Here is a 26,655-nt window from a genome sequence, read left to right on the forward strand (position 1 = left end):
GTTAAAAGACCCAAACATAAAACAAATATGACAGAAACATTCAGTGTCATCACTTTGCAGGTTTCTATTGAATTTTAACATATGAAGATATTCTTATATTAAATTAAAACTCTAAATAAACATGCCAGCAGCTTTGTTGGTTTCAAACTGCATATATTATTGTGTACTTCTAGCAAACCTGGCCCGTCATCAGCTGCAAACTGCCTTAAAGTCGCCCTCCCTAGAATGAGATTTTAATTTATGAAAACGTGTCAAAATATTTTTCTTATTAGACATTCAATACTACAACTTAAAATCAATAATAGGACTTCTACATTATTTATTTATTATATTATTTAGATTGCTCTTAAAAGGTTGTTGGCAATTCTGCGCAACACTGAGGTAACCTGTATACAGTATTTTGCATATTAAAACATGTAGAAATGGACATCAGGACAGTAAATGCATTGTAAGCAAGTATCCAAAATCACCTTAAAATATCTGCTGAGAACAGTCTGCAGTTATCATTATAAAATGGTTCCAGTGGAACCTTGGATTGTGAGTAACTTGGTTTGCGACTGTTTTGCAACACAAGCTAAAATTTATAATAAATTTTGACTTGATAAACGAGCAATGTCTTGCAATATGAGTAGTACATATACGCTTTATCTGCCAAGCACCACATGATCACAACTGAGCTGATGGTTCTTCTCTCTCTCTCTCTTGCTGCGGAATTGTGGGTAATCATCTCCCATTCTCCGTCTGAGTCGGCGTGCCCCACTCATATAGTCAACATCCATGCAAGCGTATACTGTTTACTATAGCATGGTGACCACGTGTGTATGTTGTAATGTGTAAGTCCCTGTCTTACAGCCCAAAACAAGAAGCTGAGTCTCAATACTTTAGTGACACCAGCTTTATTGAGCTTGAAACAGGAACAGCATGGTTATTTATTGCAGTGGGATCTGCCACTAACTATAGACAGACACAGCAGTCAGGCAGGGTCGGGGCCAAGTAATACTGTGCCCTGCGCATTTCTAATGTTCCTGTATTACCAATCAACGGCAGGCACTCATACCATGTTCGCGATCTTTTCGGAATCGCTTTTACAGTGCTTGGAGCCTGCGGTTGCTTCGGGATGCTCTTCTGCCTGTCGTCCCGTTGGGTGGAATCCCAAAAGAGTTTAGAAAATCACTCACACCAGCCATAATTCTTTTCAAAGGTACAGTATAGTGCAGGTTAATTTCTTTTATGTATTTTTACTTTACATTTTGTATTAATCATTTTTATATGAATAGTTTTGGGTTTTGGAACGAATCATCTGAGTTTCCATTATTTGTTATGGGGAAATTCACCTTGATATACGAGTGCTTTTGATTATGTGCGCGTTTCTGGAACGAATTATGCTCACAAACTGAGACTCCACTGTAAATTTGAGACAGCAAAGGTTTCAGTGGAGAGAAAAGAAAAGCTTACAGTTTTGCAAATAAAGTGCAATAGTAGACATTAGAAATGAAAATGGTATGAACATTCAAATGACAAAAGGCTTTTGAATTACATAGGCATTAAGTCAAGTACAATCTGCATAGCACCAGCATAAAGAAGCAAGTTTTTAAAAACTCAAAAAACAGTTTAAATAAATTCTTTAAATAGCAAAGCAGAACACAAATGAACAAGCTACAGTGAAATTCTTGTGATTTTGCCATACTCCCTCAAATATAATAGTGTTGATAAAGAAAAATATATATATGTATGCAGGTGGTACCGGAGTTATCGCAAGATAAGCGGATGTACTTAACATTGTTTCTAATGTTTCTCAGGTGAAATATGTGCTTAGATGAATACAGCACTCTCTCACCTGCCGCACATTCATGTGATCAACATCTTGGAAGCACACCAGATGCCATGGATTTGCCATCACAATTTTCAATGTGACGCTTTTTGCAGTAGCCTTGCCCAAATGAGGAAGCCGAAGACTTTGCAAGTGTTCATATTTTTATATAGAAAAAGACTGCTAAATATTATTAACCTACCAATGTTCACTATGCACACTTAGGAAATGATGGGAATGCCAAATGCACCTCACATATGTAATATACGATGAGGCTAAATATGTTTTTTAAAAATAATCCCACAAGTAATCCTAGATTGTTTTGGAAAACTGGGCACTGTTTGGTTACAATAAAAAGTGGTTATCAAAATGTTTCTGTAATGTTTTTCAATACTATCAACTGTGATTTTTATCATTTATTCTGTATTATGTATCCAAATGTCCAGCAAAAAATAAAGCCACCACAGACAAGATTTAAGATGGAACTCCTAATGTGAATACTTAGTTCTTGGCCATACACCTGACCATTACACAGAGCGATGCAGTGATGCTCACACTCATTTCCAGACAGAACTGCACAGCCATTGCATCATTTACAAAAATACTTCCCACTCCAAGCTCACGATGTACAACCTCAAAAATTTTTTCATGTACTTTTATTTTAATTTATTTTATGACAACCCACCTTGAAAATTGAATAAAATGAAAATTAATTAGATGTGTATATATTCTCTTCTTTCTTTTAATTCATTTAGGTAATCCTAAAATACTTTTGAAAATAATTGACATTGACACTAAAAATATACTTCAAATGATACTTTTCTAATCTCAACCATTATTTCTTTGCATCTCATATCTAAAGCAGCACATAAAATGTTCTAATAATTTAGGTTTAAACTATGTTGACATAACTCATTTTATTTCATTCTTCTCTATACAGATATCATTTCAGCTCACAATTTACCAATTTAAATCAACAAATAGTAAAGTCTGTATACCCATCATCATTTCAGATAAATCTAGAGCAACAACCATTTCCACTTCTTAATGCAGTTTTTGCAGGGCAGTCTGCCATTTCATTTTAATTCCAATATGGACTGGAATCCACATTAATTATTATATCCATTTGTTAAACAGATATTATATACTGAATAATTTCTAAAATCAAACCTTGTCCACTTTGTGAACCTGCATGAGCATGAATAAAGCAGCTAAAATAATAAAATTACTACTTTTTGGGCCCTCATCCATTTTAGATTCCAAATGATACTTATTACTTTTGCTGTAAATAAATGATTATTGGCAACTTTTCAGCCAGACCAAGACAAATGTTTTCTTCCAATATGCAAATACAATTCCAGTCTTGGGGCCAGATATTCACATTCATTACATCTCTCAGGGTAGTTCATTACATTTATTCCTTTATGAGATGCCTTCTTAACCCCAACCAATTCATTTTTAGGTCGTAAATGTATAGATGGATTCACCTTCTGTCATGGAGGTCAAGCTATTACTACTTTGTCATTATTCAGCAAAACCAAGGTCATTAGTAAGGACCTTAACTCAATGGCCAAAAGCTTGACAAGCACTTTTGATATTTTGTTAGCTACTTCACATATACCTTAGGGAGTCATTTGTCTCCCTTAATAGTTTATTTCTCATAAGATCCTCATGTATTTAAGGGGCATTTCTATACATTCTATCAGTAAAGCTGAAAACTGAAGAAACTCCTTATGATACTCAGAGGCGTCAATTGAGTATCATCCAAAAATTTTAACCATTTTTACTAGCACTGCCATATACATGGCAAACATAATCTATCACTGATCATGTTAACTCTTTTTATAATGGAATAGATAGATAGATACTAATGTATTGTCTACAATTCACTACAGGTCCAAGAAATTCATTACTAACACTATTTACATTAACATATTCTAAAACAAAGATGTCAGCCTTTTCTTTATATTTTATTCTAATAATACAGTAGTTTCACTTTAAGACTTCTGACAGAAGTGTCCTTTCACTCCCTTTATCCTTTTCAAAGTTTCATAAAAGAATATCTTGTGTAACAGTACTATTGCCAGTAACCCTTGTAATTTCCTTAACACATTTCCTCGCTGTGTGCTTTTAATAACCCAATATTCTTTCAAGGGTAATAACTTTTCTAAGATTGACATATGTCTTAGTCTCCATACGAATTGCCATATTACCTTCATCATTCCACCATGGAATCATTTTTTTCCTCTTCTTTGGTTCTTTTCGCTGGAATTGAAACTTGCATTTAAGAATTTCACTGTAGTCAGTATAATGAGTCACATTTGATGGAGGGATAGAGGTTTTTTGGATCTTTAATGATTTTAAAAACCACATATATTTAAAAGCAGTTAAATGGCTAAATATGAAACAGACAAGATGATTTTATAGCTAACTTGATTGTATTATTTCTCCTTATTGTCATTTTTCAGCCAGTGTATGATCCCTGACTTAGGTTTTTCTTTTTCTGCCTCTTTGTTGTATATTGTAAAGTATTATTTTTCAGCTATTTTTTGTATTTTTGTTACTATTGTCTTGTTTATTTACTGTTTCTGTGGCATGGGTTCTGCTGTGCTCGTTATATATATATATATAGTTACACACTGGGGAGCAGTAGTTCATTGTCATTGGAAGAGTGAATAATTGATTAAATAATTGATTTTCTGGTTTTTAGATTTTTATTGCTTCTTTCTTTGATTTTCAAGTACTGTATATCTTTTAAGATTTCTTTGTTATTTGTTGCCTTTTTAGGCAAACCCTTTTGCCTTGTTTTTGTCAACTTACTGCTTTTTCTTTTAATTGCAAATCACTTTTTTTGAACTTGTCTTATCTAGCCAGAGGTTATATGGTTCCGTTAACTAAAGGGGCATTTTTTGTATTTTTGTAATTTTGGGGACAGCCTGACTAGACTGAAGCAGACCAGTGGAGTTTGAAGTCAGGGTGCTTGATATACAGTCTATATATAGGTTGCCATAGGAGATTGCTTATGGATCTTTACCAAGCCTAACACCATTTTGACATTTTTCATCACAAGAATTATTCCTGAGAAAAGCATCCTTATACCTGAAAAAATTTGGAAGCTATGTTTTTAGAAGAGCCTGCTGAGATTATTTCAATGGTTTACATTGTTCCCACCTAATATACTTTAAGGGTTACTTTAATTTCCTCAGAAAGAGGAACATGAATTATGACACCATTTATGGGAAAGATATTTCAGAAGAAAACAGATAAACTCTGAATCACACTAAAATATTTGTTTTATCACTACAAAATAGTGACCCCTTCTATGCCTCACCCTACTCCCTCCAGCCCCAAGGAAAACAACACGCAACGCTGCAGACCAGAAAAATAGCAGAAGCAACTGAGGATGTTATACAGTCCTTTTAGGTAACTGCAGCTCCACTGACCATAGCACCTGAGGGTCTGAATTATTTCCCACACCACAAACAGACAGACACAGGTAAAACTACAAAAGTAAATCAAAACAAACACACAACAAATGAAAAAAGGTGGGTAAAATTACAAAAGCAAAACTGTAAATGAGATGAAACACTGTTGCAGTGTTAAAAATAGTTATATGGTTATGGTTAGGAGTGGTTTATAAACTTGTTGATCCAGTAAAACATAAGACATTCTTGTTCGAGGAAGAAATTTCGAAAATGTTTTACCAGTATGTTTAAAATTAGTAGAAAATTTGCAAATTCTTTAAATCTAAAACAATCTATCACAATATTTGTTCATACAAAATGAAGCTTGTAATGTTTCTGTGAAAGTATTAGTGTCTTAAAGGTAATGTCTTTGTTTATGAAGTTGCATGTGCAATAAGTGATCCTACCTTCTTCTTCTTCTTTTGGCTTCTCCCGTTAGGGGTTGCCACAGCGGATCATCTTCTTCCATATCTTTCTGTCCTCTGCTTCTTGCTCTGTTACACCCATCACCTGCATGTCCTTTATCTTCTCATCCATAAACCTTCTCTTATGCCTTCCTCTTTTCCTCTTCCCTGGCAGCTCTATCCTTAGCATCCTTCTCCCAATATACTCAGCATCTCTCCTCTGCATAAGTCCAAACCAACGCAATCTCGCCTGTCTGACTTTGTCTCCCAACCATCCAACTTGAGCCGACCCTCTAATGTACACATTTCTAATCCTATCCATCCTCTCTGACTAAAACACAGACAGATCAGAAAAATCTTTGAGTGAGAATCCAGAGAAAGAATGTAGTCATAAAGCAATCAATGGTCAAAACTGGAAATCAAACAAGAACCAAATTGTTATAAAATGAGATTTTTTTTCAATAACAAGTAATTAAAAAATCAAGGAAAGTAAGTCTCTAGGTTTGGTCCAATCTCTGATAGAAGTGGCTGTTTTTGGGGAATCTTTTTATACTGGTGCACTGATAAAACAACAAGTGGTGCAGCCCCAGTGCATTATGGGAGAATACCCATGGAAACAGATGATGTCAAAGCCAGAAAAAAGTGCCATTGATCATGAAACCAAAATGGCATCAGAAAAGATGATAAAAGATAAAAGACTTCAAAATTAAATTAAAGTTCTAAGTATTTCTTATTGTGACTGCTGAGTTTGATTCCTTGGGTATTAAAACCATTCAAATGGTACAGCAAGATGAATATTCTAGCTTCAGTAAAACTAAAACAAAATTAAAAATCAACTCAAGTTATAACACTAACCCTTTAAGAATATTACCCAGAGTGATGTGTCATTCATTCTGGCTGTTGAATTAATATAAACTGGGAGAGTGGAAAAAGCCGTGTCTTGCTGTGTGTTTCCACAGTGGCAGCTTGAGTGACTGAGAAAGAAACAAGCGATATATTTATTGGTCAAGAGAAGTGAATACGGCAACACTCTAGCAGTGTATTATGTTACCAACAGATACTGTAGTTCGTTCTAATAAAACTATTAAAGCGATTTGTTTGTTATATAGGTGGAGATCTGATAGGACTGAAGCTGGGCACATACCCAAAACATGCTGTCTAAAGGGGTTTTTTTAAAGCACTAGCATAATTTGTGATTCTTCCTGTATCTGTGCTGCAATAAGAAGTTGTGTTCAGTAGAAAATTGAAATATTAAGCCAGGTTACATCACAGATGCAGCTGCAGTACTAAAATCAAGATTTTGTGTTCTATTTGATTCACGCAAGTCCTTTTAATAATCTCATTTACATACCAGGTATATTCAAATGTAAAGCATTTCTCCAGTGGAAGCTCTCAATGCTCTAGAAAGATGTTCAGAAGTTTTATTAAAAAGATTTATTTATTTCACAGGTGAACTTTATTAGGGGACTTAAGTTGTAAGTTAATGAAATTGTATTAATAGTTTTGAAAGCATGTTTATAGCATTTAAATAAAACAAATTTAAAATGAAAAAAGTTAAAAAATCAAAAACACAATCAATATTCTAACAGTATGTTATGAATTAGTGTATATACCATAGAAGGAATGTTAGAATTCCATGCTGACCCCAGGAAATAACAGGAAGAGGCAAAGGTTTCAGACACTGAGGCTAAATTGGACTCCTTTATTGGAAAATAATGAAAATGACTTTTACATGCTGTAAACAAAGACTTTACGGTTAGAGAAACAACTGGCCATCTTTTTTTTTTTTTCAACGAGGGAATAACATTAACTTTTTTGCATTTGCACATGCCCACTGATGTAGCCCTTCAACATCCACCTCATTGGCACATGTCTCCACTGTCGATATGAGTTTGCAGCAAACTGATGTATTAATAGGAACTTCATGCACATTAGAGCTAAAAACAAAATGCCAGAACTTAATTATACAATATCTGGCTCCTTACCAAGACTACTGCAGTAAAGGAGACATACTTTATAGCAGATGTCATTCTCATTACATTTGGTTAACAACCTGGTGTGTAAGTAAAAAGCATCAACTATGTAAATACATGTAATACGTTTGAAGAAAAGCCTGAATTTTTTAACAGAAAGAGACAGAGATGGTCTTCTCACTCATTGGAGGTGATATTATATTCTTTTTTGCAAAATATGACTGCAAATTTGTCTGGTTGATTTATCAGAGTGGTGTCTGGTAAACTGCACTGTTGTATAGTCTGTTGCTCCTCAGTAAGTACTTTCCAACTATCCTGATACTGCAGCATCTCAAAGCAAATAGCATAACTACACCTCAAATTAAAATTAGATGCAACCCGCCAAGGATGCCTGTATTAGAAGTGTGAATAATTTTAAATTGAAAAAAATATATATATAAACATCACTGCCATTTTAAATGTTGTTTGCTAGCTTTGCGTTCACTTGGAAATAAAACTGTTTAGATTTCTTCACTGGTTATACTCTCCTTCGGATCTTTATATTATAAACTGAAGAAGTAGCCTTCTTCTTAAATTTCTGTTATTACCTCATGATGATATAAATTTGATGAGGTCCTCAAATTAGATATTAAAACAGAATCAAGCACAATTATAGTATTCATTTATAGAACATTTGGGTCATATTCATTTTTCATTGGTCAGTTCAGCAAGATGAGTCATCAACATGTGTTATTTTATCCATCCATCCATCCAGTTTCTAACCCGCTGAATCCGAATAGGGTCACGGGGGTCTGCTGGAGCCAATCCCAGCCAAAACAGGGCACAAGGCAAAAATTCCCATTCACATCTTCTATAACCCTGTGATGGCCAGTGCAGTTTTCCATGCTGTGGTGTGCTGGGCCAGTAACATCACTTCAAGAGAGGCCCACCGAATCAACAAGCTAATTATAAGGGCAGGTTCAGTTATGGGATACACTCTGGACCCCCTGAAGGTAGTAGCAAAGGACAGAATTAAAACAAAAATGAGTGCCATTATGAAGAGTGCTGCTTATCTCTGACATACCTACACTAATGTCAATGAGGAAAAATAGAAAAGAGCATAGCAGATACTATAAAAATAATATCTATATAGTTGTTTGTACAAGTTACCAGATTCTGCTCCACATTTAATATTTGTTGCACATTTGCAAAAAAATAGAAATACACTGTGTCTCATGTGTAATGTTTTAACATTTTGATGATTAACTTTATTCATTTTTGTGCTGATGGGGTTAGCATCTCTATGGTTTGTCACGCACGCGCGAGTAGGAGGCCGCGGATTGATTCGACAGCACCTGGGAAACCACTCGCCGCCAGGGAATGGTGGGGTATTAACTTTCTCCCTCTGCTTCCTCATAGGAAAAAAGACCGTCCTGCACCATAGGCATCGATGACCGCAGCGATACTTCCGCCCTTCCTCCGCCATCTTGCCCTGACGTCATCCTTCCCATCCTCCCTTGCGGTCCTTCCCGACATTCCTCCACTTCCGGCTCCTCCCCAATAAAATGGCCGCGACGCCAGGAGTCGGCGTCGCGCATTATGAACTGTTTGGTTTATAATTTTGACCTGTTTTTTTGTCTGTACAATATACGGGGCCGGAAAACCCCAACCCTTGCTACTGTCTCTCTCGGTCTTTACAAGTGGCGTAGTCGGCAGGATTCAGAGATCCCGGAATGACGGAGGGACAGGACCTGAACACCGTGCTGCAGGGAATGAACGCCCAGCTCCAGGCCCTGCAGCAAGCGCAAGCCGCTACCAACCGGGAGCTGGAGGCCACGAGGCCAGGTTAGTGGAAGCCCAACGGGCGAGACCAGACCCGCCCAGGCAGCCGCCTCTCCTATGGTGCCGATGGGGCCTTCGAGGATGTCGATGCCTACCTGGGCATGTTTGAGAGGGCGGCCACCGGAGCGAGTGGCAGCGGTCAGTGGGCGTCCATCTTGGCGCCATACCTAAAGTGACCAGCGCTGCGGCCTATTATGACCTCCCTGAGGAGGAGGCCGCTAATTACGACCTCCTCAAGCCCGAAATATTGGCCCGCTACGGCATTAGCCCGGGCCAGCAGGCGGCCGAATGGCGGAACCGGGTCTTTGACCCGAAAAGCCCTTCGCGCCCAGGCGTTGAGTTCTGGGGCAAGATGGGCGCTGGCTACGGCCAGAGAGACCCGACGGGCGGAAAGTCGTCGAGCGGGTGGCCTGTGAAGGCCTGGTCAACGCAATGCCCAGTTCCCTCGCCCAGCAGGTCGGGGGCACGCCTATCACAACATGTCGGGCCTCCTCGGCGTCCTGGAGCGTCAGTTGGCGGTCCTCCGACTTGGGGGGTCAGAAAAGCCTGCTCGCGGGAACCGGCAGGGACGGGCGGCCACCCCGAGCCCCTCGGCGCTGCAGAAGCGCCAGCCAGAGCCAAAGAGAGGCGGGTCCGCCGCGCTGTTTCAAGTGTGGCGAGACCGCCACCTGCTGCCAAACTGCCCCATCACATCGCCCGGAGCCTATGGACTGCAGCTGGACATCACGGAGAGGTATTGTACCCGCCGCATCCCTTGGCGAGTCGAATCACGGGAGTGGTGTTGCTAAATGGGCACGCGTGGTGGCTTTATTTGATTCCGGCAGCAACATTACCATTGTTGCTCGCCGTTTCGTCTTACCGCAACAGTGGTTAAAGCAACATTTGTTGGTTACCTGTGTACATGGGGGGACTAGGTCATATCGTTCCGCTCACTGCTATCTTACCTGGAAGGGGGAACCAATCCAAATGGCGGTCGCTGTGTTACCTGACCCCCCCTTCCCAGTGATTCTGGGACAAGACTGGTCGAAAAAAATCAGCGGTAAGCCGTTCCGCCGCTCCCGGGGCCTCGTTGGATCTTGTCATGAGGGGAAAAGGCAACCCTCCCGCGGCCTCCACGCCGTGCACAAGGGCAGCCCCTATGGGGCTGGTGTCTCGGGGACCTTTCGTGGCTACGGACCTTGACCCGAAGATTCCGCCGGAGAAGGGACTAGCCAGGAACTTTCCCGGCCCAGGCCCCAAGACCCTCGGCGGCCTGGACCATCAATTTCGGTCCACGCCGCCTCCTTTAAGAGGGAGCAGTGGAATGATGACTCCCTGCGCTTTGCCCGGAACGCGATTGTTCTGCCTAACAGCTCGACAGCGGACGGATCCACACCGGGAACCCTTCTTTGTCCTTGAAAATGATCTGTTGTACCGGTGGCTACCCATGAGGCGAGGTGCGGAAGTTGTTGCTAATTCCGCGTACCTTCCGGCGGGAGATATGCGAGTTGGCACATGCTCACCTCCTAGGCGCCCACCTCGGGGCCGAAAAAACACTGGAGAGGATTAAGCCCGCTTTTACTGGCCTGGGATCAATGAGGAGGTCCGGCGGTTCTGTCAATCCTGTCCGAGTGCCAGACCCGCCAGATTCCTAGGAGGGACCGTGCTCCTCTAGTCCCTATTCCCCTCGTGGACATCCCCTTTGAAAGGATAGGGGTCGATTTGGTGGGACCCCTGGAGCCCTCAACCCGTGGCCACAAGTATATCCTGGTCATGGTGGACTATGCCACCCGGTACCCAGAGGCGGGTCCCCTGCGCCCGCTAATACTAAAAGCATCGCACGGGAACTGGTTAACTTGTTTTCACGCTGGGCATACCCAAGGAGGTCCTCACGGACCAGGGTACGCCCTTCACTTCGGATACGTTCAAGGAGGTGGCCAAATTACTGCAGATAAAGCACCTGAAAGCGTCAGTCTATCACCCGCAAACTGACGGGTTGGTTGAGCGATTTAATCAGGCGCTTAAGCAGATGCTCCGCAAGGTAGTCAGCGGACGGCAGGAACTGGGACCAGCTCCTCCCGCCGTGCTTTTGCCTACGGGAGGTACCCCAGGCCTCTACGGGCTTCTCCCCTTTTGAATTACTATACGGGCGACAACCCCGGGGAATCCTCGACATCCTAAAAGAAGGCTGGGAGGCCGAGGCTCTTCCCTCCTCTAATATTTTGGGTGCACGAGCGCAACTGCGCGACCGACTCACAAAGATCAGGCCCCTCCTAAAAGAGCACGTGACTCGTGCGCAAGCAGCGCAGGCCCGGTGTTACAACCGCAACTCCGTCCTCAGGGAGTTCCGCCCGGGGGACCGAGTTATGGTGCTCGTCCCGACCTCCCACTCGAAGCTGCTCGCTCACTGGCAAGGGCCTTACGAGGTTAAGGAGAGAAAAGGACTCGTCGACTATTTGGTAAAACAGCCCAAACGTCGACCGGTGAGAGGATCTATCATGTCAACCTGTTAAAGCCCTGAGAGATAGAGAGGAGCTTCCCAGCTCCGTAGGTCACTCTCCCTTTCACAAGCACAACTGCCCTTAACCTCGGCGAAGAGCTGACCCCAAGCAGCGGCAGGAGTTAGCCCAAACACTCCGAGCCATCCCGAGGTGGTGGCGAGTCACCCGGCGGACGCGCTGATTGAGCCGCGATATAGTCACGGAGCCGGGGTAATCGTCCGGGAGAGGCCCTACCGACTCCCGGAGGCAAAACGCGCAGAGGTCGAACTGGAGGTGAAACGTATGTTGGACATGGACATAATTGAAGAGAGCCATAGTCCCTGGTCCAGCCCTATTGTCCTCGTCTCCAAGCCAGACGGCTCCTGGAGGTTCTGTAATGACTTTAGACGTCTGAATCAGATCTCCAAGTTCGATGCCTACCCCATGCCCCGCATTGACGACCTCCTTGAGCGGCTGGGTGCGGCTCGATATCTGACTACCCTTGACATGACAAAGGGTATTGGCAAATTCCTTTAACGGCATCCGCAAAGGAGAAAACGGCCTTTAGCACCCCTAGCGGGCACTGGCAGTACAAGGTCCTCACATTTGGGCTGCTCGGGGCTCCGGCGACCTTCCAACGTCTGGTAGATAGAGTGCTGCGCCTCACCAGTCCTATAGCGCCGCCTACCTGGATGGCGTTGTCATCTATTCCGGCACCTGGGAGGAGCATCTACTGCAGGTCGCAGCTGTCCTCCGAACACTGGCTAAAGCCGGCCTCCGCATAAACCCCGGAAGTGTTTTTTTGGATTAAAGGAGGCCAAATATTTAGGCTACCTCGTGGGACAAGGACAGGTGCGGCCACAGAGCTCCAAAGTGAAAGACATCTTAGAATGGCCCGTCCGAGTACCAAGAAACAGGTGCAGGCTTTCTTGGGGCTTGCGGTTACTACCGCCGGTTTGTTCCCGTTTCTCGAAGAGCAGCACCCTTGACTGACCTGACAAAAAGGGCGCCCCTATACGTGGTGTGGACCGACAAAGCAGAACACGCGTTCAGTGACCTAAAGAAGGCCCTAACGCCGGCACCTGTGTTACGGACGCCCGATTTTGGGCTCCGTTTATTCTCCAGACCGACGCCGGACACAGGCCTGGGTGCCGTGCTGAGCCAAAGCGTCGATGGTGTCGAGCACCCTGTGATGTACCTTAGCGGAAACTGATGGACCGGGGACCGTGCGCGGCAGTGGAGAGGGAGGCCTTGGCCATTAAGTGGGCAGTGACCCACCTCCGTACTACCTGCTGGGTCGCGAGTTCGCTCTGGTGACTGATCACGCTGCACTTCAGTGGATGTCCCTGCACAAAGAGTGAATCCGCGGGTCACCAGGTGGTTCCTGGACTTACAGCCGTATAAGTTCACTGTCACTTATCGGCGGGCACCCTTCAGGCCAATGCCGATGCCCTCTCTCGTATTCACGACCTCTCGGTTAGGTCCGCCCGACCTGACGGTCCTGGGCTAAGGGGGGGATCGTGTCACGCACGCGCGAGTAGGAGGCAGCGGATTGATTCGACAGCACCTGGGAAACCACTCGCCGCCAGGGAATGGTGGGGTATTAACTTTCTCCCTCTGCTTCCTCATAGGAAAAAGACCGTCCTGCACCATAGGCATCGATGACCGCACGCGTACTTCCGCCCTTCCTCCGCCATCTTGCCCTGGCGTCATCCTTCCCATCCTCCCTTGCGGTCCTTCCCGACATTCCTCCACTTCCGGCTCCTCCCCAATAAAATGGCGCGACGCCAGGAGTCGGCGTCGCGCATTATGAACTATTTGATTTATGATTTTGACCTGTTTAATTTTGTCTGTACAATATACGGGGCCGGAAAACCCCAACCCTTGCTACTGTCTCTCTCGGTCTTTACAGGTTATTATTAAATATAACTTGCTAAATGTCAAAGTACTACAAAAACTGATATTAATAATGATGCACACAAAATTAACAGTCAACAAAAACAAAAATTCAAATAATTTAACATAATGTAATGGACAAGTTTAAGAATCTTGAGGATAACAGGAAGAAATAAACAGCCTGCATATAAATATGCTGATTTTGTTACTTTTTATTATAATTTAGACATTTTAGAAAATTAGAATATAGAAAAAGTTAAATGGGAACAAGCCATTCAGTCTAACCACATATCTACTTAATTGTTCCAAAATAACATCAAGTTGAGTTTTGAGGAGCCCTAAAGTCTTACTGTCTACCACACTACTTGGCAGCTTATTTATGGTCTAGGTGAACTCATTTTAAAGTAACAGTCTCGATCCACCGTACTAATTCCTTTCATAATTTTAAACACTTCAATCATGTCATCTACTAATCTGCTTTTGCTTAAGCAAAATGTGTATTTCCTTATAATTCATTTTCTACAGTCCTGGAATCAGCCTGGTTGTTCCTCACTGAATATTTTCTAGTGCGTTTATGTCTTTTTTGTAGCCTGGAGACCAAAACTGCACCCAGTACTCCAGTGTATTATAAAGCTTAAGCATAAACTCCTTGGACTTGCACACTACACATCAGGGCGCTGTATAACGTAACATTCTGTTAGCCTTCTTAATGGCTTCTCAACACTACAACTCCGAAATCCTTCTCATAAGGTGTACTTTCAATTATCAGACTTCCCACTGTGCATTCAAATCTAAAATTTGTAATACTTTATATTTACTTACATTAACTTTCATTTGCCCCAAATCTGTTTAAGCCCGTGTGTTGTCCAAGTCCCTTTGTAATGATTCTAGATTATTGAAAATTTTGGCTTCCTTTCTTCCTTCCTTCCTTCTAGAATTCCAGCATGTTAGTAATACACAGTGTCCCTCGCCTGAAACCATGCTGAAGATTTCAGTAAAACTCCTGTTCAGTGAAACACTTTAAGTATTGAGAAAAACACTATATAAATGCAAAGAATTATTATTATTATTATTACAATCAAGGATATTTTATCTATGTCATCTTTCTGACCAGTCCCTTCCTAGGCCTTCCACTGTTGGTGTGTTGGTTACACATTTTTGGAGAATATCACACAAGTCTGATTCTGGCTTTGTCATTGTGATGCTAACAACTCTCTCAAAGTTCCCTTCTAAGGAGAGAAGGGGTACATTCTTTAAAAAGGCATGGAGCACCCCCTTAGGAAATTGAGAATAAAAGCCAATCACAATGATTATGTTTATTAAAAAAAAAATTATGAAAAACTTTACTACCACCTCTGGTTTACATTATGCCTTCATATTAGTTGAAAAGTACATCAATTTGGAGCCCTATTATTAAAATCCCTTATTTTAAAAGTAGTTTTACTTATCCTAGGAATTTTAAGTGGATCTAAATCTTGTAATCAAAGTACATGCCCTAAAGTATCTGCATAGAAATGTGTTAGTTAAACAGGATTAAAGCTTTTGTGGTTTTGTGTCAAAAATATCGTTTTACAATCAGTGATAATCTTACCAAAAGTCAATGCAGAGATTTAAGGCATTGAGGCTATATGATATGATTTTCTGGCTGTTATCCTAGTAGCAGTCTTCCAATTCAGCTACTCTGGTAATAAAATTATATGAACATTCTGACAAGATAACTACTGGATAAAGACAAATGCTCTAAGATACTGTTCATTAGCAAAGAACCTTAATTCCGCATTATTTCTCTACTCGAAATAGTACAGTACAATATAATTGAAGAGCCTGTTTTTTGTATACATTCACTTCTTATGCTATATATAAATAAATGTCCATTTAAGACTAACTGTAAAGCATGGTTTCACTTGTTCTTGACCTAGAGAACTAATGGTGTTAAAGACATGTGTGTCTCATTTGATACGGTAACCTAATGCTCTGCTAAGACACCGAACCAATTACACAATTCTGATCATCAAGTTGTTAGCCAGCCAAGTGGTTGAACTGCTTGGAATGTTTCCTGAAGACTGGCCTAACTGTGAGTAATGAGATCCTTCATACCGGAAGACTGAATAGCTGTACATATCCTGAATGGACACACATTTCTCAGGAGGGGTGTCACTTCTCTTGCATCAAGTGGAATTTAATTCCTCAACTTACAAAAGTTGCTTCCATTTTTAGTAGAAATCCTGAACAGCCTCCATTCGTAAGCTGCTTCTCAAAATGTCAAGCAGAGGAATCCTGCATGTTGAAAAGGATGTTCATCCTGAAGATCAATTTACAATAAGGAATACATGCGCTAATTTAATACAACATCAAAGTCACATTTCTTGACTTATTTTTATTTTTGCCTTTAACAGATGCAAGTCTTCACTTTCAATCCCTTGCCGGAAGGAATCTAGTCTTGTGGAAAATACACAGGCTTTTTATTTTTGGAGCTATTTCTTACACCACCAAATACTGATTTGCCCTTACTTTGTGGTTCAGGTAGCAGAAAATAGTAGAAATACAATACTATTGTAAAGATAATAAAAACCTTAAAAACCACATTAAAACTTAGACATTTTTAGTTTTTTTGAATGTAATTTTATTTTTTATTTAGTCTTTATGACTGTTATTCCATAAAATAAGGAAATCGACATGTTATATATGTCTATGAAATGAGGAAACACTTACAGTATTAGCCTGAAAAACATTTTCCATAGTGTTGACTTTGTTTCAAGCCATAGTTTAACTCTTGAGTAACATCAATTAATAGTTTCCAGTATTGGTAGTTTATAGTGAATATATGCTGTTTTAGAACTAAGTCAACATGGGTGACAAAAACAAAAAAAATAAGTATTATCACTGAATTGTTAATGCTAGAGAACAATATGCTTTCTAAAGTTTCCTGTCACGTAGTGAATATACTGTATACCAGGCCAGGCCATTGTTCAGCATCCACAAGGCAGAAAACATTTTTCCACCATGGAGTGAATTAAAATGAAAAATTGAAGAGTGACTTTGAAGGAAATAGTTTTTTTATGTATTTTATTATATGTATATATTTTCTTTTCTATGTTTTTGTATATAGATTATTGTCACTGATGCTAGTATCAGGAGTGCCTCGCAGGTGTTACTCAAGGGAAATATCAAGGATGTAATACTAAGCATGCTTCCATTCCCCTGTTCTGAATGGAGGTGAAGCCACGGGATGAAGCGTGATGTCACTTATGCCCATGTCTGCACCCTTCCACTTCAAGTACAGATAATATTTAAACTGATGACCCACTGGAAGTCACCATTTAGGATCAACTTCCATAATGGATAGAGAATTCCTTCAGGACCCCAAATCCCCACCTGTTTGCTTTGATTCTTTTACAATATACAGTATAAGCAGTTTTACACATAAGTGTACTCATATATATTGCTATTATAAAAAATCAGATTTCTTCCAGTCTCACCCAAAAGATGGCATAGGTTTGACTGTGTGATATGTTGTTATCGTCATCACAGTGAAGTTTGGAATTAGCGCTCTGTTGGCGCCGACCCAACACAGACTGACAACGGAGGGACAGGTGAAAATAAAACACAAATATTTATTTTCTTCAGCTGGGGGGCACGTCTTCCCCATGTCCCCCAGCCCTAACAATCTCTCCAAAAACACAACAAATAAAACAAAACACCCCAACACACTCTTCTTATTCTCCACTCCTCCCAGGCAGCTTTGTCGTTGTCGTCCTCCTGACTCTGGCGCCTGGAGTGGTGACTGTCGGCTTCTTTTATAACCCACCCGGAAGTGCTGCAGGTGCTAGTTGACCTACTTCCGGCTGCACCTCCGGGCGTGGCTGTGTTCTCACCCAGATGGGTTCGTTAAGCCGTGCAGCTTCCCCTGTGGCAGTTGGCCATGGGGCCCAACAGGAATGAGCTCCGGTGTTACAAAATTGTGGCCCAGATGCAACCCAGGGGTCTGTCACCAAGTGTTCCAGGGAACGTAGCATGAATCCCATGGCTGCTCCCCTGGATCCAGTGTGAAAGGGGCATCCTGGCCGTCCGTCACAGAAGAATGATCTTATTCTAGCAGCAAAGGAACATGGACTAGACAGGCCAACAGCCCGTCCTAAGGTACGTCTGAACACATCTATAATCTAGCTCACACTAGCACAACAGTCACAATAAGAGTGTCTCTGTGTAATGTGAAATGAAACAACTCCCAGAGGGAATATGTACTTCAAAACATTCATATGGAAATTGTCTCATCTCAGCATTTCAACTGATTATCAAATGCTGTAAGGAACATTAACTATACTTCCTAAAAATTGAAATGACTAATACCCAAAAGAATGGCATTGTTTAAATAGAATGCCTACATGTTTTTGTTAATTCAGCTTTATTCAGTACTCATACCTTCCCTTGTAAAATTAAATATTTATATATGATCTGGTCTGAATTTATCTAGACCTTTGAGCCAGCGCACATAATTCTCGGTTTGTTTCTGCATTGATAAACTGAGGTTGCTAACCTGCTATCATACTGAAACTTAAAAGGAGATAGAAATCATGACTCAGCTTTATAGGTCATTTTTCCATGCTGTTTTAAACATGTGAATTACTCCAACATAATTCTGTAGCACTTTAATGTATATAAGTTTAAGACAGAGGTCTCACAATACCTGCTTACAGTAATTTATATTTTGAAGAAAAAGTGTGAGCATTTCCCTACATGAGAAATCATGTTATCCTGACCATGCAATGATGTTCATGTATTTATTTATGTCGAACATGAAATGCCAATAAAATTACATAACAGCTGGTTCAGAAAGCCCCATTCTACTGTAAAGATATCAAGGCAAAGACACTAATGAATGATACAAATTAATATAAAATTTCAGTTTAAAAAAGAATTCTAGGAATTTATATATACAGTAAAGACAAATGGTGTTTTTATCCAAATGCACATATAAGTTAGAGATCAAGCCTGAAGGTAATTTTCACCTTGTGCAGTGTATTCTTCTTAAGAATTAAAACAAAATGCAGCTTAGAATGCGAAGAAAAAGCTTTCATTAAAATTCAGATTTGTACATTATTGTGTTAAATGCAACAGCTGTTTTATATAGCACCTTTCTACTGAATCTTGTGATGAACTGGGGCTGTTTCCTGCATTGTGCCTAGTGCTGCTGGGAATGTTTCTGGCCCCTGTGACCCTAACAGGCATGAAGTGGGTATGAGAAAATAACATTCTCTTTCTTCAGTGAACTCTCTCTCAAGTCAAGAACAATAGCACACTCATTACTTTATTTTTAAAATACAGACAGGATACATTCATACTGTCACTCACTCAGTGTCACACAGTGAACCCAATGCCTTAGCTAATATACCTACACTGCCTACAAGGCTTTGAAATTCTAAAGCTTTCAAATATATTTGACAAAGTACAATTTAAAAGGTATGTTCTATTTTCCTTAAATGAAACCCACTGTAAAGTGACACAATGAGTGTTTGAGATTTGAGGGGGACCTTGTTGTGAGGATAAAAGGAAGCTTGAAGAAACAGGAAAGCCATTTTAGGTACTTTACAATTTCAGTAAGGTACAAAAGAGGAACGTAAACATTATTTGTTCTTCATGTTCTCTTTTGAAATGTTGTACATTTTAAAACATCTTTATATTAGCTAGGTAACGAATAGGTAATTGATATCCTGGACAGGGCACTATCTTGAATGGATTTCTGACTGCAGCCCTCTGGATGACACCATATTGCTCTGCTTTCTTCCACAGTTTAAAAATCTATCCATAAATTTTCTGACCGACATAATCCAAGTTATGTCCATAAGCATGCCTTCCAAATACAGAATAAGTGTGTTAGCAGTGTCATAAGACAACCCAGGCATATTTTTTTTACTATAAGTGCAATTATCAAGAGTGAATACAGCTTAAAATATGTCATCATTCTTTAATGTACTCAGATTATGCAATTATTTCAGAAGACTGTCTTCCTTTTTTTGTCCTGTTCATCTTTTAGTATTTATAAGCTGTCATTGTTAGGTTGTGTTATATCACAACCCAAAAAATTAGGTGCATATTATGGTAGGTTTAGTATTGAAGTAAGATATTTTGCTCTCTAATGTCTGTTCTTACATTTTTTCTAGGCATAGCAGTTTCACTTAATCCTTGAGTTCTTGTGTTCCTGGCTTCTGGATTTATTTTACAAAATGATTTGCATTTCTGTTGTGGTTTTTGCTCCTTTTCTGTATGCTGGCTTTAATCTGTTCTGGCCAAATCTTGACTACTGCTACTCAACTTGACATTACCCCTGTGTCAAAGGAAGCTCTTATGGTATCTCCTGGTGAAACTCTTAAGCATCTGGAAGTTTATATCTAAAGTATTAAAACACTGATCTATGTCTGATCCACTTAATGGGAGTATTTTAATAAGCTTCACACAAAAATACATGCATATAAACATATATTGTCAAAGCTGCTTAGTTTAATTCATGTTTTTGGCAGCCATGGGCAGAAGTCAAGAATAAAATCTGCTCAGGGCACCAGTCCAAAACAGGGCATGACACAGAGAAATTTTAAATCCCAGTGAAGGTGAAGTGGTCAGAGAGAGTGCTATTAAAATATCAGACAGACGAGCACAAGACAATCTGGAAACTTTCACATAGCATAATATTATCAAAACTGCTTAATCTACATCAGGTTTGTGAAGGACCAGAGCCTACCCTAGTAGGACTGGGCGCAAACAACTGAGGATAGGGCACCAGTTTAATGCAGGACCCACAAACATCCACACTGACCCCTACTCTCTCTTCTGTTTCTTTTTCCGGTTTCTTTGTGGTGGTGGCCTGTGCCACCTCCACCTACTCAAAGCTTCATGATGCTCCAACAATGATGGATGGATTAAAAGGCAGAAGTCTACGTGACCATCATCATCAAGTCCTTCCGTGAGAACCTTAAATCCAAAGAGGACTGTTTCATTTATGTTAGGTAGAATGCCCAGAGTGGACTGGGCGGTCTCATGGTCTGGAATCCCTACAGATTTTATTTTTTTCTCCAGCCGTCTGGAGTTTTTTGTTTTTCTGTCCCCTGGCCATTGGACCTTACTCTTATTCGATGTTAATTAATGTTGACTTATTTTGTTTTTCTTATTGTGTCTTTTATTTTTCTATTCTTTTATTATGTAAAGCACTTTGAGCTACTGTTTGTATGAAAATGTGCTATATAAATAAATGTTTGTTGTTGTTGTAGTTTAGCGCTGCTAATTAAAGTACCTTTCCTGATTATAGGGATGTAAGAGGAAAATCAGAATACATAGAGGATGACATGGACAGACACAGAGAAAAATATGCAACGCTATATGGACAATATATGGGATGGGAGCAGGATAGAACCCAGGAAGATAGATCTGTAAAGGAGAAGCACTAAACACTGTCTATCTGAAAAATGTATTGCTGGTAATAAACAAAACCATTAGTCAAAAACATGGGTAGGTGCTAAATACTGTTAGTAGGCAGAAAACTGAATTTTTATCACCCGATGCTGAATATTTTAAAAGCTACAATTTGATGTAGGGAGCAGTGTTTGGGGTGCCACTCTATCTCCAGTGCAATATTGCACATAATGATCTCACAATGCTCCTCTCTCGCTACTTTCATGGTTGTGTAACACTAATGGAATGCTAATGTTTTCAAATGATCAACACATTTTGTTTTTCTAAAGTTTTTTTTTCTTTACAGTCCATTTAATGTAAAGGAGAATAAATGAGTTAAAATAGTTGTCTGATGAGCTAAAAATATCACATATAGTTCAGTGTTTGACATTATGTTAATTAAATATAGTAAAGTATTGATGTATTTGTAATAATCGAAATGCAGTACACAGATACTAAATAATAGCATAATATAGTAGCAATGTTAGGTAAATTAATCCAGTTGAACTAAATATTTGTTATTCTTTTTCTCTGTACTATGGTTCTTTTTAGTTGGTGACTCATCGGATGAACACTCAAATCATAGGCACAGGAAATGGCACTGACACAGTGGAAAAAGTAATCTCTTATTAAATCTTTCTAGCTGTTAAGGGATCATACTTTGTGATGAAGTGTAGTAACAGATTAGGTTTTTTGCTGTTTTCAAAAAAATATTGTGACTCGCCTTAATACAGTCATATGAAAAAGTCTGGGAACCCCTCTTAATTCTTTGGATTTTTGCTTATCATTGGCTGAACTTTCAAAGTAGCAACTTCCTTTTAATATATGACATGCCTTATGGAAACAGTAGTATTTCAGCAGTGACATTAAGTTTATTGGATTAACAGAAAATATGCAATAAGCATCATAACAAAATTAGACATGTTCATAAATTTGGGCACCCCAACAGAGATATTACATCAATACTTAGTTGAGCCTCCTTTTGCAAATATAACAGCCTCTAAACGCCTCCTATAGCCTTTGATGAGTGTCTGGATTCTGGATTGGGGTTTTTTTTTACCATTCTTACATACAAAATCTCTCCAGTTCAGTTAAATTTGATGGCTGTCGAGCATGGACAGCCTGCTTTAAATCATCCCATAGATTTTCGATGATATTCAAGACAGGGGACTGTGATGGCCATTCCAGAACATTGTACTTCTCCCTGTGCATGAAGTAGGTAGCAGGTGTTTTTCTTGGAATGCAGTGTTCTTCTTCCACCATGCAAATTGCTTTTTGTTATGACCAAATAACTCAATTTTTGTCTCATCAGTCCAAAGCACTTTGTTCCAAAATGAATCTGGCTTGTCTAAATGAGCATTTGCATACAACAAGTGACTCTGTTTGTGGCGTGAGTACAGAAAGGGCTTCTTTCTCATCACCCTGTCATACAGATGTTCTTTGTCAAAATTGTGCTGAATTGTAGAATGATGTACAGATACACCATCTGCAGCAAGATATTCTTGCAGGGTTTGGAGGTGATCTGTGGGTTGTCTGTAACCATTCTCACAATCCTGCGCATATGCCGCTCCTGTATTTTTCTTGGCCTGCCAGACCTGAGTTGGTTTAACAGCAACTGTGCCTGTGGCCTTCCATTTCCTCATTTCATTCCTCACAGTTGAAACTGACAGTTTAAATCTCTGAGATAGCTTTTTGTAGCCTTCCCCTAAACCATGATACAGAATCTTTGTTTTTTTAGATCTTTTGAGAGTTGCTTTGATGATCCCATGCTGTCACTCTTCAGAGGAAAGTCAAAGGGAAGCACAACTTGCAATTGACCACCTTAAATACCTTTTCTCATGATTGGACACACCTGTATATGAAGTTCAAGGTTTAACGAGCTAATCCAATCAATTTGGTGTTGCAAGTAATCAGTATTGAGCAGTTACATGCATTCAAATCAGCAAAATTATACAAGGGTACCCAAATTTTTGCACAGCCAATTTTTCACATTTGATTTAATTTCATACAACTTAATACTGCTTCACTAAAAATCTTTGTTCGGCAAACACCCCAGTACTCAGATGTTCCTAGGAAATGAAAGACATACCACTGTTATCTTTTTTTGTTGAAAGTAGAGTAAATTATTATGCAGGTTGATAGGGTTCCAAAACTTTTTCATATAACTGTAATTCCAATAGTTCCTGTTCCATTTTTCTAGTTTTATATTTTTCAGTGACGACCTTATGCAAAACCCCTTTGAAAATTCAGATGGATAATTATAGTGTTTAAACTGCATGCATCCATCCATGCATCTTCCAGACACACTTATCCTGGAACCTATCCCAGCAAGCATAGCGCGCAAGGCAGGAACAATTCCTTGACAGGGTGCCAGCCCCCCCATACACACACACATACATAGACATGGGCCAATCTAGTATTGACAATCCACCTAACCTGCATACATTTGTAATCAAAAGCAAACACTTATTTAAACTGACTGTCTTATCAACTCATTGGGATATGTGAATCAGGTTTTATTAATACACCTTATTCTTAAGTTATGCTTAATGCAAAGCTATTTTAATTTTAATAGATTTGGCAGGGTGAATGAAGCCTGATCAAAAGACAATTATGAGTGCTTAAACTACAGAATGTGTTTCACAACAAAGCATGACCTTGCCTAATGTACTGTACTGTACCATACTGACCCCTACTCTCTTTTCTGTTTCTTTTTCTGGTTTCTTTGTAGTGGTGGCCTGCGCCACCTCCACCTACTCAAAGCTTCATGATGCTCCAACAACGATGGATGGATTTAAAGGCAGAAGTCTACGTGACCATCATCATCAAGTCCTTCCATGAGAACCCTAAATCCAAAGAGGACTGTTTCATTTATGTTAGGTAGAATGCCCAGAGGGGACTGGGCGGTCTCATGGTCTGGAATCCCTACAGATTTTATTTTTTCTCCAGCCGTCTGGAGTTTTTTTTTTTCTGTCCCCCCTGGCCATTGAACCTTACTCTTATTCGATGTTAATTAATGTTGATTTATTTTGTTTTTCTTATTGTGTCTTTTATTTTTCTATTCTTTATTATGTAAAGCACTTTGAGCTACTGTTTGTATGAAAATGTGCTATATAAATAAATGTTGTTGTTGTTGTAATGTATATAGGCCATCTGATACAGCCTACTCCTACGAGTCCAAAAGGCATTGCAGGGACTGAAGGAAGAAAACACAAAACTCAAACATGTTACAAAATGGTTTTACTTATTTAAATGCTCAAGACAGTATTGCTCAAAAGTCCCTCTACTTCTTTTATTTCGCTTTCTCTTAAAGGAATAATTTAAATACAGAGAGGCTACATAATTTCCTATAGTTTGGTGACAAGAGATGTTTCATAGCTTCAAATATCCGGTTCACATCTTTAATCCAAGGGCGGCACGGTGGCGCAGTGGTAGCGCTGCTGCCTCGCAGTTAGGAGACCCAGGTTCGCTTCCCGGGTCCTCCCTGCGTGGAGTTTGCATGTTCTCCCCGTGTCTGCGTGGGTTTCCTCCCACAATCCAAAGACATGCAGGTTAGGTGGATTGGCGAGTCTAAATTGGTCCTAGTGTGTGCTTGGTGTGTGGGTGTGTTTGTGTGTGTCCTGCGGTGGGTTGGCACCCTGCCCAGGATTGGTTCCTGCCTTGTGCCCTGTGTTGGCTGGGATTGGCTCCAGCAGACCCCCGTGACCCTGTATTCGGATTCAGCGGGTTAGTAAATGGATGGATGGATCTTTAATCCATACTAATAACATACATATACTATGTTTTGTACTGCATAACGTTTGATTGATTCTGCCAAATGAGGCATGGTTTAGGGACACCCAGACTTGACAATGATATGCCAACTGAGAAAGCAAGCTGCACAGATTTCATTTTACAAAGTTTTCCCTATACTTGAGCGTCTTTAATTTGTACATTTTAAGAAAGATCAATGCTTACGTCACTATTCTAAGTGAGGGAATTTTACCTATTATAGCGTGGCAACAAGGTACCCTTTGTACAGTGTCACCATTTTGTTGTGCAGATAGAGCTTTATGTTAAATTTCAGACTTACTTTTTAATTTAGCAATCTATTTGGCTCCATAGACACAGATGCACTGTACCAAGATTTTTGTCAATTGGGGCTAACATAAGTTCGTATCCAATAATCACATGGCCCTTTTATCTAAATACAAAACCTTAACACTTTTAAACATTCATGGTGATACTTCTGCCCAGACACATGTAAGGTAGCTTCCAGGTCTCTCTGAATAGAAGGTGCTGCTTAACAGCTTTGTTTGAAAATGTCAAAAATATTTGTGTTAATTTAATTAAATGGCATCTAATTCTGGGTGACACACAAATGCAGAATACAGATGCACATATCAATAGCTGGACACATCTGGGTGGCTTGCGAATGATCACACAGTGAGTCGGGGTAAGGACTGAATTGTCAGTTTGTAGTTTACAGCTCAGTGCTTTCCCACTTGGCCAATGTGCTATTGTGATCAACAGACAGAAGTTCAAACTAAAAAAAATTACAGTTCTGCCATCAAAATTTATAAAATGATAGTGAAAAAGAGCTTTCCAGCTATTGAGCTTTTAGTAGGTGTGTGCCTGAATTGAAGTAGGCGTTATGGAGAGGGTGTGGAATGTAGAGCCAAACAGACTGGTTTAGCAGGTCCGGAGAGCACATTCACCATATCTGCTATAAAATACACTTTCAAGGATATAATCGAGGATGTACGGTTTATCCCCAAGGCAAAATGTATTTACTTTTATTAAAAGCCAAATTAGTATAATTGATAGAAAACATTTATGTACATTGAAAAAGGTAATTGCTAAGCATGCATTGTTATTAATTGAAACTTTATTTACTACTACCAGAGTTGCCTTTTGGCTGATGAACATATCATGAAAGATATCTGTTTGGAGTGAATGACTAGCACAACAGCCTAGTACTGCTTGACTCAAACATGAATACCGAAACAAATAGGCCAGTCAAGGGGGTCTACCCTACACACACTTTGATAAGAAGACTAATCATGCACACATACTGATAAAATTTATGCTACCAACTACAAACAATCCACTTTAGAAATATTTTCATTTTGAGATAAGGATTTTATCTTGTTTGCTTAAAGAGCACCAACTACTAAAAGCAATATTTAATTTTTGGTTGTTGCATATTGATTACATTAAAATATAATTACAATATGGATTACATATGCCTGTAATTTATGACTTTAGTGCTGCTGCCCCACAATCCTAAAGTCCTAGGTTTGAATCTTGATTCAGTCACTGTCAATGTAGAGTTTGCACATTCATTCCATTTGCATGTTTGTTTTTTCCTGGGCACTCTTTTTTTCTCCAACCTAAAGACTTTTG

The sequence above is a fragment of the Polypterus senegalus genome, chromosome 11, assembly GCF_016835505.1.
Source record: "Polypterus senegalus isolate Bchr_013 chromosome 11, ASM1683550v1, whole genome shotgun sequence".
In the NCBI taxonomy this organism is placed as follows: Eukaryota; Metazoa; Chordata; class Cladistia; order Polypteriformes; family Polypteridae; genus Polypterus; species Polypterus senegalus.